We start from the raw sequence: 15,423 nt of genomic DNA on the forward strand, positions 1-15,423 counted from the left end.
AAGAGATGGAGTAAGAGGAGGAGGAAAAGAAAAGAAGAAAAGAAAAATGCCCTTGGTGTTCCCTGGTGTTTACCAAAAGGAGTTGAAAACTTACGTCCTCGTAAAAACCTGCGCACAGGTGTTTACAGCAGCTTTATTCATATATGCCGAGGCTTGGAAGCAACCAAGATGTTTTTCAGTAGGTAAATGGATAAACTGCAGCATATTCAAACAATGCAATATTATTCCACCCTAAAAAGAAAAGCACTATCAAGCCATGAAAAGACATGCAGAAACCTTAAATGCATAATATTGTAGTGGGAGAAGCCAATCTGAAAAGGCTGCATACTGTACGATTTCAACCACGTGACATTCTGGAAAAGGCAGGACTACGGAGATGGCGGAAGATCCGTCCTTGCCAGGAGGTGAGGGTGAGAGTGAGGGATGAATGGGTGGGGCGCAGAGAACATTTAGGACAGTGGAAGTACTCCCGGTGACAATGTGACTGTGAAGATGTGTCTATATAAACATGTCCAGACACAGAAGGCACAGAACACACCAAGATGAGCCCTAATGTAAACTGCGGACTCCAGGTCATAATGACGGGTTCCATCGATGTGGGTTTATCAGCACAGGGGGAGATTGGGTGTGCTGGTGTATGGGAAAATCTCTGTATCTTTCCCTCAATTTTCCTGTGAAACTACAGCTTTTCTTAAAATATAAAGTCTTAAATTTTTAAAAAGCCTTTGGATTAAGCTATTGCAGTCACGGCTTCCTGTTACTGCTCCTCAGCCCTCCTAACTGCTACACCTCCCACTGCTAATTTGAGCAAACGAGAAAGAATGGGACGGTTTACAAAGCCAAGGACTGCAGGCTGCAGCAGTCAGAGTCCAGTCAGAAAACAGAGGACACAATGGTTTTTAAGGGTGGAATACAAAGACTTAGTAACTAGGTACTAAGGACCGAAAAGCAAAATGAGAACAGTGAAGTACGACATAGATCCCTATAGCAGCCGCCACCCTAGGGCTGCAGGAGCAAAGGCAGGAGCATGGAGAAGGGTCTCTGAGGACCCAGACCCCATGATTACTGGGGGAAAGCAAAGGCTGGCACTGGTTTCTTGGGTGGGGAGGTCAACGTGGCTGCCTCCGAGAGGGCAGGGGGAGCAGGCTGCTGCTCCGCTGAAGAAGCACCGCTCTGCTGACACAGACAGGGAGAGGAACAAATAGGAAGAAGCGTGTCTCAATACTCTCCCCCACTTTAAAGCTTCCCTCTAGGGCCCGCATTGGCAGAGCCTAACAGGGAACTGCTGGCAAAGCAGAAACACGGTCTCCAAGTCCCAGCCCCAGCGTCGCAGAGCAGAATGTAGGGGGGAGGGCGGGAAACTTCGAGGAAATAACTAGCACACAAGGTGTACTAGTTTCCTGGGGCTGCTGTAACAAAATACCACAAGCTGGGCAGCTTCAAACAAAGGAGATGTACCCCCTTCCAGTGTGGAGGCTAGGAGTCTGACGTCCAGGCGTCAGCAGGTCCATGCTCACTCCCAGGGCTCCGGAGAGGAGTGCTTGTCTGTGTCTTCTGCTGGGAGCTGCGGGCAGCTCTCGGCACCCCTCGATTGTAGCTGCATCACTCCAACTTCTGCCTGTTTTCAAACGGCCATCTTCCCTCTGCGTGTCTGTCTTCACACAGCCTTCTTGTCAGGACATCACCAGTCATTAGATTTAGGGCCTTCTCCAATCCAGTATGGGCTCATCTTAACTAATGACATCCACAAAGTCCTTATTTCCAAAGAAGGTCACATTCTGAGAGCCTAGGTACACTTTTGAATTTTAAACTTTGGGGGTATCCCATTCAACCCAGTATAATTTTAGCCTTTTGTGGTAGGGTTGGGGGCTGGGAAGGCTCCGGTGATAGTGTGAGGCTTCAGTTGCTCTACTATCTGTCTGAATACGTGGTCAGTCATATTATGGATCCAGAGAAGTAAGGCATTTCTATTTTTATTAGATTACAAAGCTATTCCTAACTCTGCTCAAAGTTGAGGATGTTAGCTCTTCCTAATGCAATACAACAATCTTCTCCTTTTCCAAGACCAGAGCTAAAAAAGCTTAATAAATAGATATAATAACCGAGTAAATATTAGCTGAAACAAAACCAGGGTAAATGTGGAAGAAATGAACCCACACTGAAAGTCCACTGGGTGTCAGATTCCTTGCACAGTATCTCCGTGGCCTGTCTGGTCAGGGGCAACACCAGCCCGGCTGCAGGTACTGAGTGAGGACATGGGTCAGAAGGCAGTGGAGAGCATACGACACGTACGTGCTGCTAACACAGAAGTGTGGTTCAAGCAAAGCGCCAGCAGACATCAGTGAAGTGGCTTTAATAGGACAAACGCTAATGAACAGGAGACAGCATATTTACTATATTTAGCTTCTTTTCAAAGACATATTTTCCAGACTACCTGGATTCAAATCCTGGCTCTTACTCCTACTACCTGCATACAAATGCCTTAGTCACTCCGTACCTCTGTTTCCTAATCTGGAAGTTCCTAAAATGGGAATAACAATAGTGTGGACCTCATGGTGTTATTATAATAATTAAGTCAGTTAATATTTGTAAAATACTTAGAGTAGTGTCTGGTACATATTTTGTTAGATAAACTAGTGTTTGAGAAATAGAACAGACATGGTAAGTGGCATTAGGGTTTGTTTGTGGTATTACAGTGATAGCCTCAAGAACTGTAATTTGTTGGTTATGCCATATTTATTTATTTTTATTTTTATCATATGAGATTTCCTTTCAGAATATTTTAGCTGGGCCTGTAACAACACTTTGTCAGTGTGTGTGTGTGTGTGTGTGTGTGTGTGTGTGCTGGGGCGGGGCAGGACAGATTACAGGAGAGAGTTGTGTAGAGCTCATAAACGCAGTTCAGTCCAGCAGATTTTTGCATTTCCCTTCTCTGACATCTTTGGGAGACCCAACCACATACACAGGCCATGTGGCTCTATTTAGATTATCAATCACAGTGTCAGTGAATTCCTTAAAGTTTGACGCATACATGCCAAGAGAAAGAAGGTCTCTCTCTCTGTTCCCTTGACTCCTAAGTTATTAAGATGAGAATGGGAAGTTGCTAACTGCCTTTTTTCTTACTCTATGTAAAAAGCCTGGCTGAACACATCTAGAAGAAACCAAAGCCAAGCCATAAGAACAAAACAGAGCTCCTTGACATCATTTGATACCCTGGATCAGACAATACCTGAAGCCCTTCTTTGGATATCCCAGTCACATCATCCATTCATTTTTCTTTTGTGTCTATTCTAATCTGAGCTCTGTGTCTGTCTTGTGCTACCAAAAGAATGCCATCTACATTCTCCTCTAGGACTTTTATGGTGTCGTGACTTATATTTAACTCTTTTACCAATATTGAGTTTATTTTTGTGTATGGTGTAAGTTAGTGGTTGAAGTTTCATTTTTTTGCATGGAGCTATCCAGATCTCCCAACACCATTTGTTGCACAGGCTATTTTTACTCCATTTTATGCTCCTGTCCTCTTTGTCAGATATTAATTGACCACACAGACATGGGTTTATTTCTGGGCTCTCTATTCTGTTCTACTGATCTATATGTTTGTTCTTATGCCAGTACCAGACTGTTTTGATTACAGTAGCCTTGTAATATAGTTTGATATCAGGTATTGTGATCCCTTCTAGTTTGTTCTTCTTTCTTAAAATTGCTGAGGCTATTCGGGGTGGGTCGTTTATGGTTCCATATAAATTTTTGAAAAGTTTGTTCTATATCTGTGAAATATGTCATTGGTATTTTGATAGGGGTTGCGTTGAATCTGTAAGTTGCTTTGGGTAGTATGGACGGACATGGGGATGAGTGAGGAGGAGGGGGCAGTGGGGGAAAGCAGAGACAACTATGCTTAAACAACAATAGAATAAATAAATAAAATTTATTTTAAATTAAAAAAGAAGAGAAAAAATGCCATCTAATTCACTTGAATCATTCAGTGGAGGAGATATTTAAAATGTCTAAATGAAGGCTTGGGTCAATAAAAAATGTGGCATTCCTCATACCAATCCTGCAATCTCTGAGGCAAGGTTCCCTCAATCTGTGTGCAAATTCAGATTTTGTCTTTTTCACACGGGACCTTCTTAGACACCCTGGTTCTCAGAGTCTGTACTCACCCCAGGCTGCCGTGAGGTGACCTCCCTGCCCAACCAGGCTCTGCCCAGGTCCCTACAGCAACATCAGCCCACTTGGAGGTCTGGGAGGGGGCCGTGGGGCACTCACAGCCCCAGTTGGCAGGCTGGAGGAAACCTTCCCAGCCCCTGTCCCTCATCAGACTTCACAGTGCACGGAGTTGATTTATGAGAAAAGGTTATTAAAGCATGTAAGAGCTCCTGCTGGAGAGAAAATTATCTGTATAAACAAAGTGTTATTATGGGATTCAGGGAGGCCACATACAGAAAAGGTCATTAAAATAAGAAAAAACTGGCCTATCAATCTCTTCTAAATCACTAAACTCACATGAGAGAAGTTAAATATCTTTATATCTCACTGGTTCCTTTTTGATCATTAGTCGTTCCCACTCAGGAGGGGACATTCTCAAATGCTAAACTGTCGAGTACTTTAAATTAGAGGGAATTTCTAAGACATAAGTTGTGAAGCTGGGTTTTTGAAAGAAGGCTCAATTAGAGATTGCCTAGTAATACAGAGCAGGCATTTGAGTCCCTGGGGTGTTATTTTCTCTCCTACAAATGAAAGACTAATTTTTTTTCCTCTGCTTCATTTGACAAGATTTGATATTTTCCACTCTTTCTCCTAATGAGGGAAATTCACAACAGTCACACTGTATACTGTGGTATACTTCACACAAATGATTTTCAAGCTTTGGGTTAAGAAAACAAATCTCTTTAGTAGATCAGTTTGTGTTAAAAAAAAAAAAAGTGACCTAGGGCCAGATTCCTCCCATGGAAATCATACTAGTAAACAGTTGGTTCCATTAAGATGTTTTACTTAACTTTGGTTCTCTGAGTTAGATTCCTCTGTTCTTTTTTCTTTCTTTTTTTTTTTTTTTGAGATTTTATTAAAGCTGTGGGCAGTGAAACAATGGAAGGGCTTAAGATAGAAGAGGCAAGATCATAGCAACAGGAGTGAGCCTAGTCTGGGCTGCCTAGACTCGGGAAAAAAAAAGTCATAGTAATAGAAATGAGTCACGCTGAGCTGCATGGACTTAGCAAAGGAAGTTACAGAGGCAAAAGGAGGGCCCTTGGAGACAGGTTCAGGGGGTTAGCCCAGGATTAGCTGCTGCTGCCCACTGCTCCCCTGGTTGCAAGTCTCCTGGGAACCTTTAGAGCTTAGGAGAAAAAAAGCAAAAGTACACACCAAAGGAAAGGGGAGGCATGGGTGTACTCTAGGGAGCATGCCCTTTGTTCTTAACAAGGGGTTTTGACAGCCCAGTTCAGACTACTGATCTATATTCTACAAGCATATGAGCAATATAATGTGCCTTTGATTTCCCTTTTACTTGTTCTCTGGACCATTAATTCTGGAGTTTAAAGACAATAATATTACATCTAAATGTTTTCAAAAGTTTTGTTTGCAACACATAATTTGGTGCAATTAAGTGCTGGCATAAAAATATTATGATGATATTTTAGCCAGGGGCCTTAGCACTACCTGAATCCTTGCCTCCTGTACACACCACTTCTTTTATAATGACTCCAAGGGATGTATTAAATAAAGGAAGCAAAGTAGAGGGGCTTTGAACCCAAACACCAAAGCACAATTCAAGCAAACTGGGATCAAGTCCATAGAAAGCTCCTACAGCCAAATGATACAGGTATGAATGAACTAGAGCAAGTAGGAAGGCTATTCTACCTTATCAAAACCCAACCAGTTTGAGGGCTTATCTCTGCAAAGTTTTCAGTCCTAAAGCTGAACTGGGCATTCTTAGGATCTAGTAGAAAACACGCATCCAAAGACAGATAGCTGAACCTTCTCCCCATGTAGCAGAAGCAGGTCGGTATACCAACCCAAAAGAGAAGAGACAGAGTTTTAATCATGAACAGAGACTCCAACCAACTCCAGCCATAATTCCCCTCTTGAGGGGTGAGAGAAGATGTTGTGATGAAAAGAAGTTCCAAGACCTCTTCTCCATTCTTAGAAGCCAAAATGTGAAAATCTTTCACACCCAGCATGGTATATGTTAACATATGTCTACTTGGCTCATTTAGGAGACCCACTATTTCAATTGCATTGGTGTTGTCTTTTATATAATGCTAGACATAATTAGTCATCCAACGTAGTGGGTTTGGACACACAACAGAGCTGAATTATAATATGGACTAGAGTCCCCACAGATACACTCTAAGTCCTCCAAATGTATTTAAAGCATTCATGCTGTGAACATCTATAGTTTCACTGCCTGGAATCTTTTTATCTTTCCTTTGGTAGCTATATTCCAATTTTCTCCACTGTCAACACAGGTGTTTCCAGTGGAGCTGACTTGACCCTTAACTCCAGAATGGGGGTAAGGACCCAGACCCGGCCAAAGTCCTGCATCCTGATGACATTAGTAAGCAAATCAAAGATGAGCACATGGATTCACTCAGTGCAATCCGAGTGGACCCCAGAATGATTTCTGGAAATTCTAGGATGAAGATGCTGCTCACTCTTTCTCACTGGCTTTCATCATAGAAGCATGCAGTTCCCGGAGATGACGAGAATCATCTTTCAAGCATGAGAAAGGAGCCATTAAATATGGAGCCAACACCAAGGCAACATAGCTGATTAATGTATAGAGAAAACCTGAGTTCTAGAGACATCCTTTGGGCCCTGAATCAAGCCATATCTGAAGCTAATATGTCCATAAAGTACTTGACTATGAAAGCCAATAATTCTTTTCAGTGTTTAAACCAGTTTCTATCTCTTGTGAAATAAAAGAATGCCATAAAGAATACACATATGTACATTTCAAAAAAACTACCCAGGATGAAATATTACCAAAGGATAAAGACAATTCTATAAACTCTTGCATTAATTATAAAATTAGATCATAGAATTTTTGAGTACCTACTGTAGGCCACACAACCTAACAACAAATAGATGAACTAGGTGCTATTACTTTTCCCCCTTTACATAGGAAGAAAGTGTGACACAGAGGCCAAGAAACCTATCCAAGTTCACTTGGTAGTAAGGTGACTCTCCAATGCTAACCCAGGCAATCTGATTCCAGAACTTGTGTACACTACTGCTTTGTTCTACTGCTAAGAACTTCCAATAAGATACTTTTCAATATTCATCCACTGTCAGGTGTCTCCCTGAGAGATCAGGGTCATTGTATGGTGTAAAAGATGAAAAAAAGTGGTCTAAAGGTGAAAATGAAGACTCTCAAGTAAAGATATATCTGCAAAATAACCAGAGTCCATGAATAATTTTTATGTTAAGAGAATGGCCTTATGCATCAATCAGTCTTTTTCATCATGGGCACAATGACAGGTGTTTTGGGATCTCTCTCTCTCTCTCTAGATCTATCTATCTATCTATCTATCTATCTATATAGATAGATATATCTCCAGAAAGTATCCAGCCATGTGAATGAAAAATAGAGATATTTATCAAAGAACATAGAAAATATAAGAAACATTGTACACAGGACATTAATGCCTCAGTCCTTTTCAAACTTATGACCTTCTTGAGGAAATCTGGTTCACTGGTAGCGGTTTCAATCAAGCCATTAGCAACTGCAGCACAGTGTTCCTTCTTCTCTGGTAGCAGAAGCCATGGAACAAATTTTGGCAGGACACGGTTCATGCCAAGATCCTGCATGAAAATCTCAGACACAGCAGTTTTTGGAATCCCCAGATCAGCTTCTAGTTCTCACACTGTCAGTCGCCAATCTTTATTGATTGCAGCCCATACACGTTCAACATTCTCAGCTGTTCTGCTTGTTGCAAGCCTTCCAGAGCACGGGTCACTTTCAACAGATTCTCAACCATCTTTAAAGCGTTTCTACCACACTTTTATTTGTGCTGCATTCATTGCATCATCCCCAAAAGTCTTCTGAATCATCCAAATAGTTTCCACAGAGGAATATTCCAGCTTAATGCAAAATCTGATGCAGACTCGTTGCTCTACTTACACACTCAGTCATTTTGAATGCACATCCACACAGTACACATGCTCACTCAATGGCATCTGCCGCCTCCACTGACTAGCAGAGTGAAGTCGTCATTGTTCACACATGCACATTCCAGTTCACTCTCCTCGACTGCCAGGTTACATGGATGTTGCACAAACCATTCTTGTTATATTAACAATGGATGGATTTTTTCAAAAAAGGATGATGCTATGGGCAACTGGTGATTGGCAGCTTCATCATGACAATGTGCCCAGTCAGACATCACATCTCATGCAGAGTATTTTGGTGAAACATCAAATCACCCAGGTGACTCAGCCCTTCTACAACCCAGATTTTGTGCCCTGCAACTTCTGGCTTTTCCCAAAACTAAAATCACCTTTGAAAGGGCAGAGATTTCACACCATCAATGAGATTCAGGAAAATATGATGGGGCAGCTGATGGTGATTGGGAGAACTGTGTGAGGTCCCAAGGTGCCTACTTTGAAGGGGACTGAGGCATCATTGCCCTATGTACAATGTATCTTGTAACTTCTTCAATAAATGTCTCTATTTTTCATATTACATGGCTGGATGCATTCTGGAGAATAAATATATAAATATAGATATAGATGTAGATATAAATATAAATATAATATAAACACAATATAAATATAAATATATAATGGCCAGTGGGACAGTGGTGGAAATCAAGGTGTGGGGGAATGGGGTATAAAAACTAAGGTTTTAATTTCCAGTTGGCTTCACAATTTCCTGCCCTATAGGGTGGTTCAGGTGACAGCGTGTTCCAGCAGGACTGGTGGTGATGGTCAAAAGCAGTCAGATATAATACTGGTACTGGGGACCTGAGTAATCAGTTCATGGCTAGCAGGCTCTCAGCCCCTGTTAGGGGTTAAATTGTGTCCCCTAAAACAGTAATATGCTGAAGCCCTAACCCCAGTACCCCAAAACGTGATTGTATTTGGAGATGGGACCTTTGGAAGGGTAATTAAGTTAAGATGAATCTGTTCAGGCACAAGAAGAGGAGATTAGAACACACAGAGAGACATCAAGGACACACATAAAGGACCATGTGAGGACACGGCAAGAAGACAGCCACCTGCAAGCCAAAGAGAGAGGCCTCTGAAGAAAGCAAACATGTGACACCCTGATCGTGGACTTCCAGCCTCCAGGACTGTGAGGAAAATAAATTTCTGTTATGTAAGCCACCCAGTCTGTAGCATTTTGTTATGAAGCCCTGGCAAACGAAGGCAGTCTGTAACTGAGAGTTCAGGGTAAGAGATAAAGTCAGAATCACCCGATGCACGGTCGCTCGTTAGAGTTTATGAAAAGCTGGTAAATGCCATAGTTCACAGCCAAATGGAGAACTGGAATACTGAAGTGAGCATCTAGGTAAAGCAAAACTGTGGGGGCTGGCCAATGGGCAGTGTCTGACAGGCATTGGATCAGATACCGAGAGTAAATTTCTCGCTCTGCTATTAACTAGCTGTGTGACCTTGTGTATATCTTTAAACACTCTGACCCTGACTTTCTTCATCTCTGAGAAACCCTATTTCATGGATGTAGCAAGGATTAAATTAAAAGAGACAATATACAAAAAACACTTCATGCAGTTCCAAAACTGTAGTTACTCAATAAATGGAAGCCATTTGGTAACCGAGTTTTGGCGGATGCCGCATGCCTAGTGTTCACCCCAGTTAACACCCGCGACTTCCAGAGTGACTCATTACATTGCTCGTGGCTGGGGGGGCCCAAGTCGTCTGGCCTCCCACCGGCCGTGGTGGAGACTGACATCTTTACTGGGTTGTGCTGGCTGGGGCAGAAGTTCAAGGCCCATAACTGAGCAGACAGAGAAGCCAGGACTGAGATTTTTTTTCTGCCATGCCCCCATACACAGATAAAAAATTTGCCCAATAGGGTCACCTTAGAACAAAAAAGGACAACAGCAGGCGTGGACTCCAGCATCCTGGTTAGCGTCCCCTTCGAAGTGCTTTGTCTGACCTTTTAGACCTCCCTGGAACATGGTGGGAGGAAGCAACAGATGAGGAAATTCCAGGGACAGTGTGCAGGGAAAGGGTCATCATGTAGATATGCAGATGTCATTTGCCTCAAAAAACAGCTCTTGAAAAGTCAAAAATATACCAAAGAATAGGCAGGGAATTAGGACTACGTATGGTAAGTGCCCCAGGTCACTGCTACAATAAAATTAGAGACTTTTTTAGTCAATTATGATTCTAAGAGAGGAGCTTTATAAAAATGGAAGCTAGATTTTTAAAATACTCTTGAGATTCAGTCATATTAGGGGAAAAATCATTTTTCTTAAGACATTTCCATCAAGGATGACTTTGTTTTTTCTCTCTGCTGAATTAAAAAAACATACCCAATGCCAGACTATTAAAACAAGACTGATCCTGTTATGACAAATACCACGGCCTCAGCCAATGGTCCACTCATTACACAATGTATTTAATAAACATTTCCAGAACCACCGATAATGGAAAAACTATGAATGCCATTTCCTGTCGAAGGGTCTGGAGCAACCTAATGGGAGAACCACACATTCTGAGGGGGCCTCTGGTGTTGGGCCTAGTGGAGTGTTTACTCAAAGCACCTCTAGGGAACATGGCTGGAAATGGGCAGGGGAGGAGGAGCGAGAATCATGAAGTCAAGCAGTCACCAGGAAAACGACTTCAGATGTGAAAATAGAAGGGCGAGGTGAGGATAGAAGAAATTGGAAGCTAACAGTCTTAGCATACATGAAACTAAAGCATAAGCGGGAGGGAAACGTGAAGTCCGAACTGGAGCCGTGGACCTTGAGAACCGGGGCTTTCTCCAGGGGGCCGGGCAAATACAGAAAGAGCACAGGGCCAGACATCAGCTGAAATCTATTTCCTGACGCCCATTGTTGGGCAAACCTGCTCTGTGGAGTAAGACGTATTATTCAATTATTGGATAAAACCCCCAGAAAATATTCTGAGTGGTGTACTGAATCTCCACAAAAATGAGAAATATTTCATTTTTAATAGTTATACTTGTGTTTCCCTGTAAAGAATTTTGAAAAACAAACTAGTTGTCACAATGTGGAGCACCCACTGCCCTGGCCTTCGACCTCAGATTCTCATGTGTGCGTGATGGCGGCAGCAGTGGGGACTTGTACCCTGGAAGCTCTCTGATCTCTCTTCCTGATGGGGAGGAGGCTAGGTCTGACATTCATTGTCCTCATTTCTTTAATTGGGTAGAGTTATTCGATTAACAGTCTGAGAGCTCTGTGACTCCTTTCCTTTTACAGGTCAGTTCTGCACACCCACGGTTTCTTCTGAGGAGAGTGGTAATGAGAAAAGATATTTGGCCACAGATTTAGCCTTGCTCTTCAATGAGCTTTATCAGTAATAATGTTGCATCTTGATCTCCATCTGTCTTAGTCCTGTCATATTCATTTCTCAATTGGCAATGAACTCAAGAGAAGAGATGGGGTGTTATTATTAATTGGCTCCTACAAACTCCAAGATGTTGCCAACATTTAACCATTGGGAGATTTCATATAAAGACTGAGGTTTCTGACTTTTGTGAAACACGAAAGTTCTGGCAAGACTGGGCCATATTTATACATAGTATCCATTGGCTAAAGATGAGCAGTGGGTGCCGCCTGCAGATGGGGCCTGCACATTCCCATTTGCCATATCTCACACCACTCCACATTACATTACACTCAGACACTTAATTTAGCCATCTTGTCCCGGCATTTGTGTTTCATTTCCTACTATAACCATATAAATGTCCTTCTTCAGAATGGGGATATTTTGTCTAAGTTAGTGGAATCCTGATTATTGGATAAAATAAGTAGTAAAAATGTTAAAAACCATGGTGTGTATGATGGTGTCCTGTTATTTAATAGGCTTGCAGACTAAGTGTTGCGGCATTCCGGTCCCCCGCCTGGTACAGCCGCAGATTCCTGTTGTTTCACTGCCCACACTTCCAGGACAACGAAGACCTTGATCAACGATGTTTTCCTAATTTTAGATACTACTACATCGGCCAGCTCAGAAAAATCCTAGTTAACCTCTACAGCAAAGAAAATCCCACCTCGCTAGCTTATATTTTGTGTCTAGACATTATAGGGTGTGTTTCTCTGGCAAAATCAAAGTAGAGGATTGGAAAAATTATTGAACTAGTTCAAGCAAAACACATGTCAAATGACCCAGGTAATTTCCAGAAGACCAATGTTTTCTCTGCATTAGAGGACTTGGAGGATTGCCCCAACCACCTGTATTGCTTAGGTCGAGGAGACCGAGACTGTGTTTTCACAACTAAAATAACTATAGTTGAACTAGCCATGGAGGCCTGTCTCAAAAACACAATTTTGCCGCATCACTTGTGGATTAAATTACCTTTAACACGATCAGTCGTAGGAATAGTAAAACATATTAATTTGATTGTACTGAAGTAATTTAATCATATTATACAGGCACGACTAACATTACACTTATTCCCAGTTTCATGTTATAAGATAGAAAAATGACTAGTCAATCACCCAGTTGTCTAACTCAAATAATACTAACAGCTGGTTTGACATTTTTAATTAATTAATTGACTTCAGTTTGAGATTTCTTTAATGTATTCTTATGGGCTAAGATTTACCTCTGTTAATTTTTTTCCCTTTTTTTTTGGCAACTAGCATTATTTTTCTTCACATATGCTGGTTGGATGACTTTTAAATAAAGTTAAATTTCTCCAGTGGATTTCTCTCCATTGGCTTTTGGTCTTTTCTCTTTAGAAATAGAGTCTTTTCTGGCTCACCTTCTGAAAGTTTTTGACGTTGACTTTCTTGAAAGGTGAAGCATCTCCTAACCATCTCTTAGTGTTCCATGCCTGGAATCCTGGCCACCATGCTATCATTCACTTCAGAAAATAAATGCAAAGCAAATATGACTCCAGATTTAAACCCAGGAACTGGAACAAGCGCTACAGACAGAGTGTTTGGCTCCATTTCTTGTTGTGAGTCAGAGCCAGGAGGTTCCCATTAAGGTGTATATGAATTGTATTGCTCCGTGCTGAAGTTTTTCTCTAACGTAATGTTGTAAGGCAGCCAAGTTCTTCTAACAATCTCATGGACCAATATTTGAAACGTTTCAGTATCTCATTAGATCCTCCATTTGTAAAAAGCTTTACATTCTGCTCAGCAAGCCATAGTTACACAGATATTTTGTTTTAGGGTAAAGTAAAACCAATTTTAGATAAGTTTATTACCTCCACTGTATCAGTACCTCTCAGGTTGTCGCCTGCATCTGGAATGAGTTGCAGTGAAAAGAGCAGATAAATGCACGGGATTATGCATGCAGCGTGCTTTGACAGAGTTCAAAGTAACTGAAAGGGTATCTCCAGGGAAAATTTGTGCTACGCCCCCACCACTGTTCAAAACCAGGGAATAAGTCCCTCAAACTAAGTCACTTGGCAGGACAAAAACTGGTCAAATAGGCACAAATCACGAGGAAAAAGGGCAACAGATACTCTCTGCAGCGTCAAACCCCTCTCTTTTCCGCTTGCTCTTCGCACTTAAGTGAACCCCTGAGGAACTTCAGGCAAATATATTTTGAAAAAATGATGAATCCCAAAAGATTCAGTAGCTACAGAAAAGAGTTCCCCGCTAATCCCTCCCCCACATCGCCTCCTTGTCCCTCAAAAACCACTTCTCCGGATGATAACTCCTCGTGAGGACGTCCCTCGTCATTAGGTCATCTCGCACCCTGGCGTGTCACCGCCTTCAGAGATAAATGACCTGGCGAGAGGATGAAATGCACTGGGGTTCAAAAGCTCCCTCGGACTGACGGTCCCAGCACTGTAGCTGAAAGGTGTCTTTTGTGGTCTTTCTAAACCTGGTGTCTGTGCCGAAAGGACAACGGTCACGTCATCAGCTCCAGAAGTGAGACATCAAGGACCGGGGCTGACAGAAGTGGGAAGAAGGGATTATAATCACATGTGTTCTAGGGAGGAAAAATCAGACAAACAGGCAAACTGAAAAAGAAACTCTGAGAACAGAAAATGCAGAATACTGGTCTAATAAACCTCTAAAGAGTGTATTACACGCTTTTCTTTTCCCTCAGCGTGCCAGTGAAGATCCTGGTGTTGTCACGGGCTGCCACCCCACCCGGGGTTACCGGTGTTGTAAGAACAAGCGTACCCCAACTCTCGTTTCTGCCAGGTAGTCCCTGATGCCAAGATCTGCATCTTTGACCTGGGCCGGAAAAAGGCAAAAGTGGACGAGTTCCCACTCTGTGGCCACCTGGTGTCAGATGAATGTTAGCAGCTCTCCCCCAAAGCCCTGGAGGCTGCCTGCATTTGTGCCAACAAGTACATGGTGAAAAGCTGGGGTGAAGATGGCTTTCACATCTGAGCATGGCTCTGCCCCTTCCACATCATCCGCATCAACAAGATGTTGTCCTGTGCTGGGGCTGACAGGTTCCAGACAGGTATGTGGGGTGCCTTTAGAAAGCCCCAGGGCACAGTGGCCAGGGTCCATATTGGCCAAGTCATTATGTCCATCCACACCAATCTGCAGAATAAGGAGCATGTGATTGAGGCACTTCAAAGAGCCAAGTTCAAGTTCCCTGGACACCAGAAGATCCACATCTCCGAGAAGTGGGGTTTTACTAAGTTTAGTGCAGATGGATTTGAAGACATGGTGGCTGAAAAGCGGCTTATCCCAGATGGCTGTGGGGTCAAGTACATCCCTAATCGTGGTCCCCTGGAAAAATGGAGGGCTCTGCATTCATAAGTCTCTACTTCTACCTTAACACCCACCAATAAATCCTACTTCCTGTCCAAAAAAAAATGTATTACTAAGGGGCTGTGAGGAAGGAATCGGATATCTTCCAATATAACTCAGACAAATAAAGTTAAATGGCACTAAAGTATATTAGGGAAAAGAAGATCATATACTAAGGAAAACCACATGGCTGGGAGCATCTTCTTCTAAATAGGTCTTTGAAACTGAAATAGAAATAATAATAAATTTCTGTTCTAAGCAGGGAAGTGAGTGAAATTTCTAGCAGAATCTACGCATCACGTTCCTTGTCCTCCTCCTACTCTTCCAATCTACTGCATGAGGTCTCACTACCCACAGGTGACACATGGGCTTGTCCTCGCGAGTTGTTCCTATCAAACACGGCTACATATCACCTCTCTGCTTGTACACGCCTATTTCTCCTGCTAGATTGAAAGCTCATGAAAGCAAGAACCATTGTCCTACTCAATCGTGCAAGATTATACTGTGGAAATACGTGTTGCAAGAAACTGAGTATGCAAAT

At 42.4% G+C, this 15,423-nt stretch overlaps 1 pseudogene; it reads left to right on the plus strand.

Annotated features, from left to right (window-relative positions):
• The first annotated feature begins 376 nt into the window (after nt 1-376).
• LOC114510284 lies at nt 377-14,948 on the plus strand (annotated as a pseudogene).
• Nucleotides 14,949-15,423: the final 475 nt, after the last annotated feature.

This window comes from Phyllostomus discolor, chromosome 13, assembly GCF_004126475.2.
Source record: "Phyllostomus discolor isolate MPI-MPIP mPhyDis1 chromosome 13, mPhyDis1.pri.v3, whole genome shotgun sequence".
In the NCBI taxonomy this organism is placed as follows: domain Eukaryota; kingdom Metazoa; phylum Chordata; class Mammalia; order Chiroptera; family Phyllostomidae; genus Phyllostomus; species Phyllostomus discolor.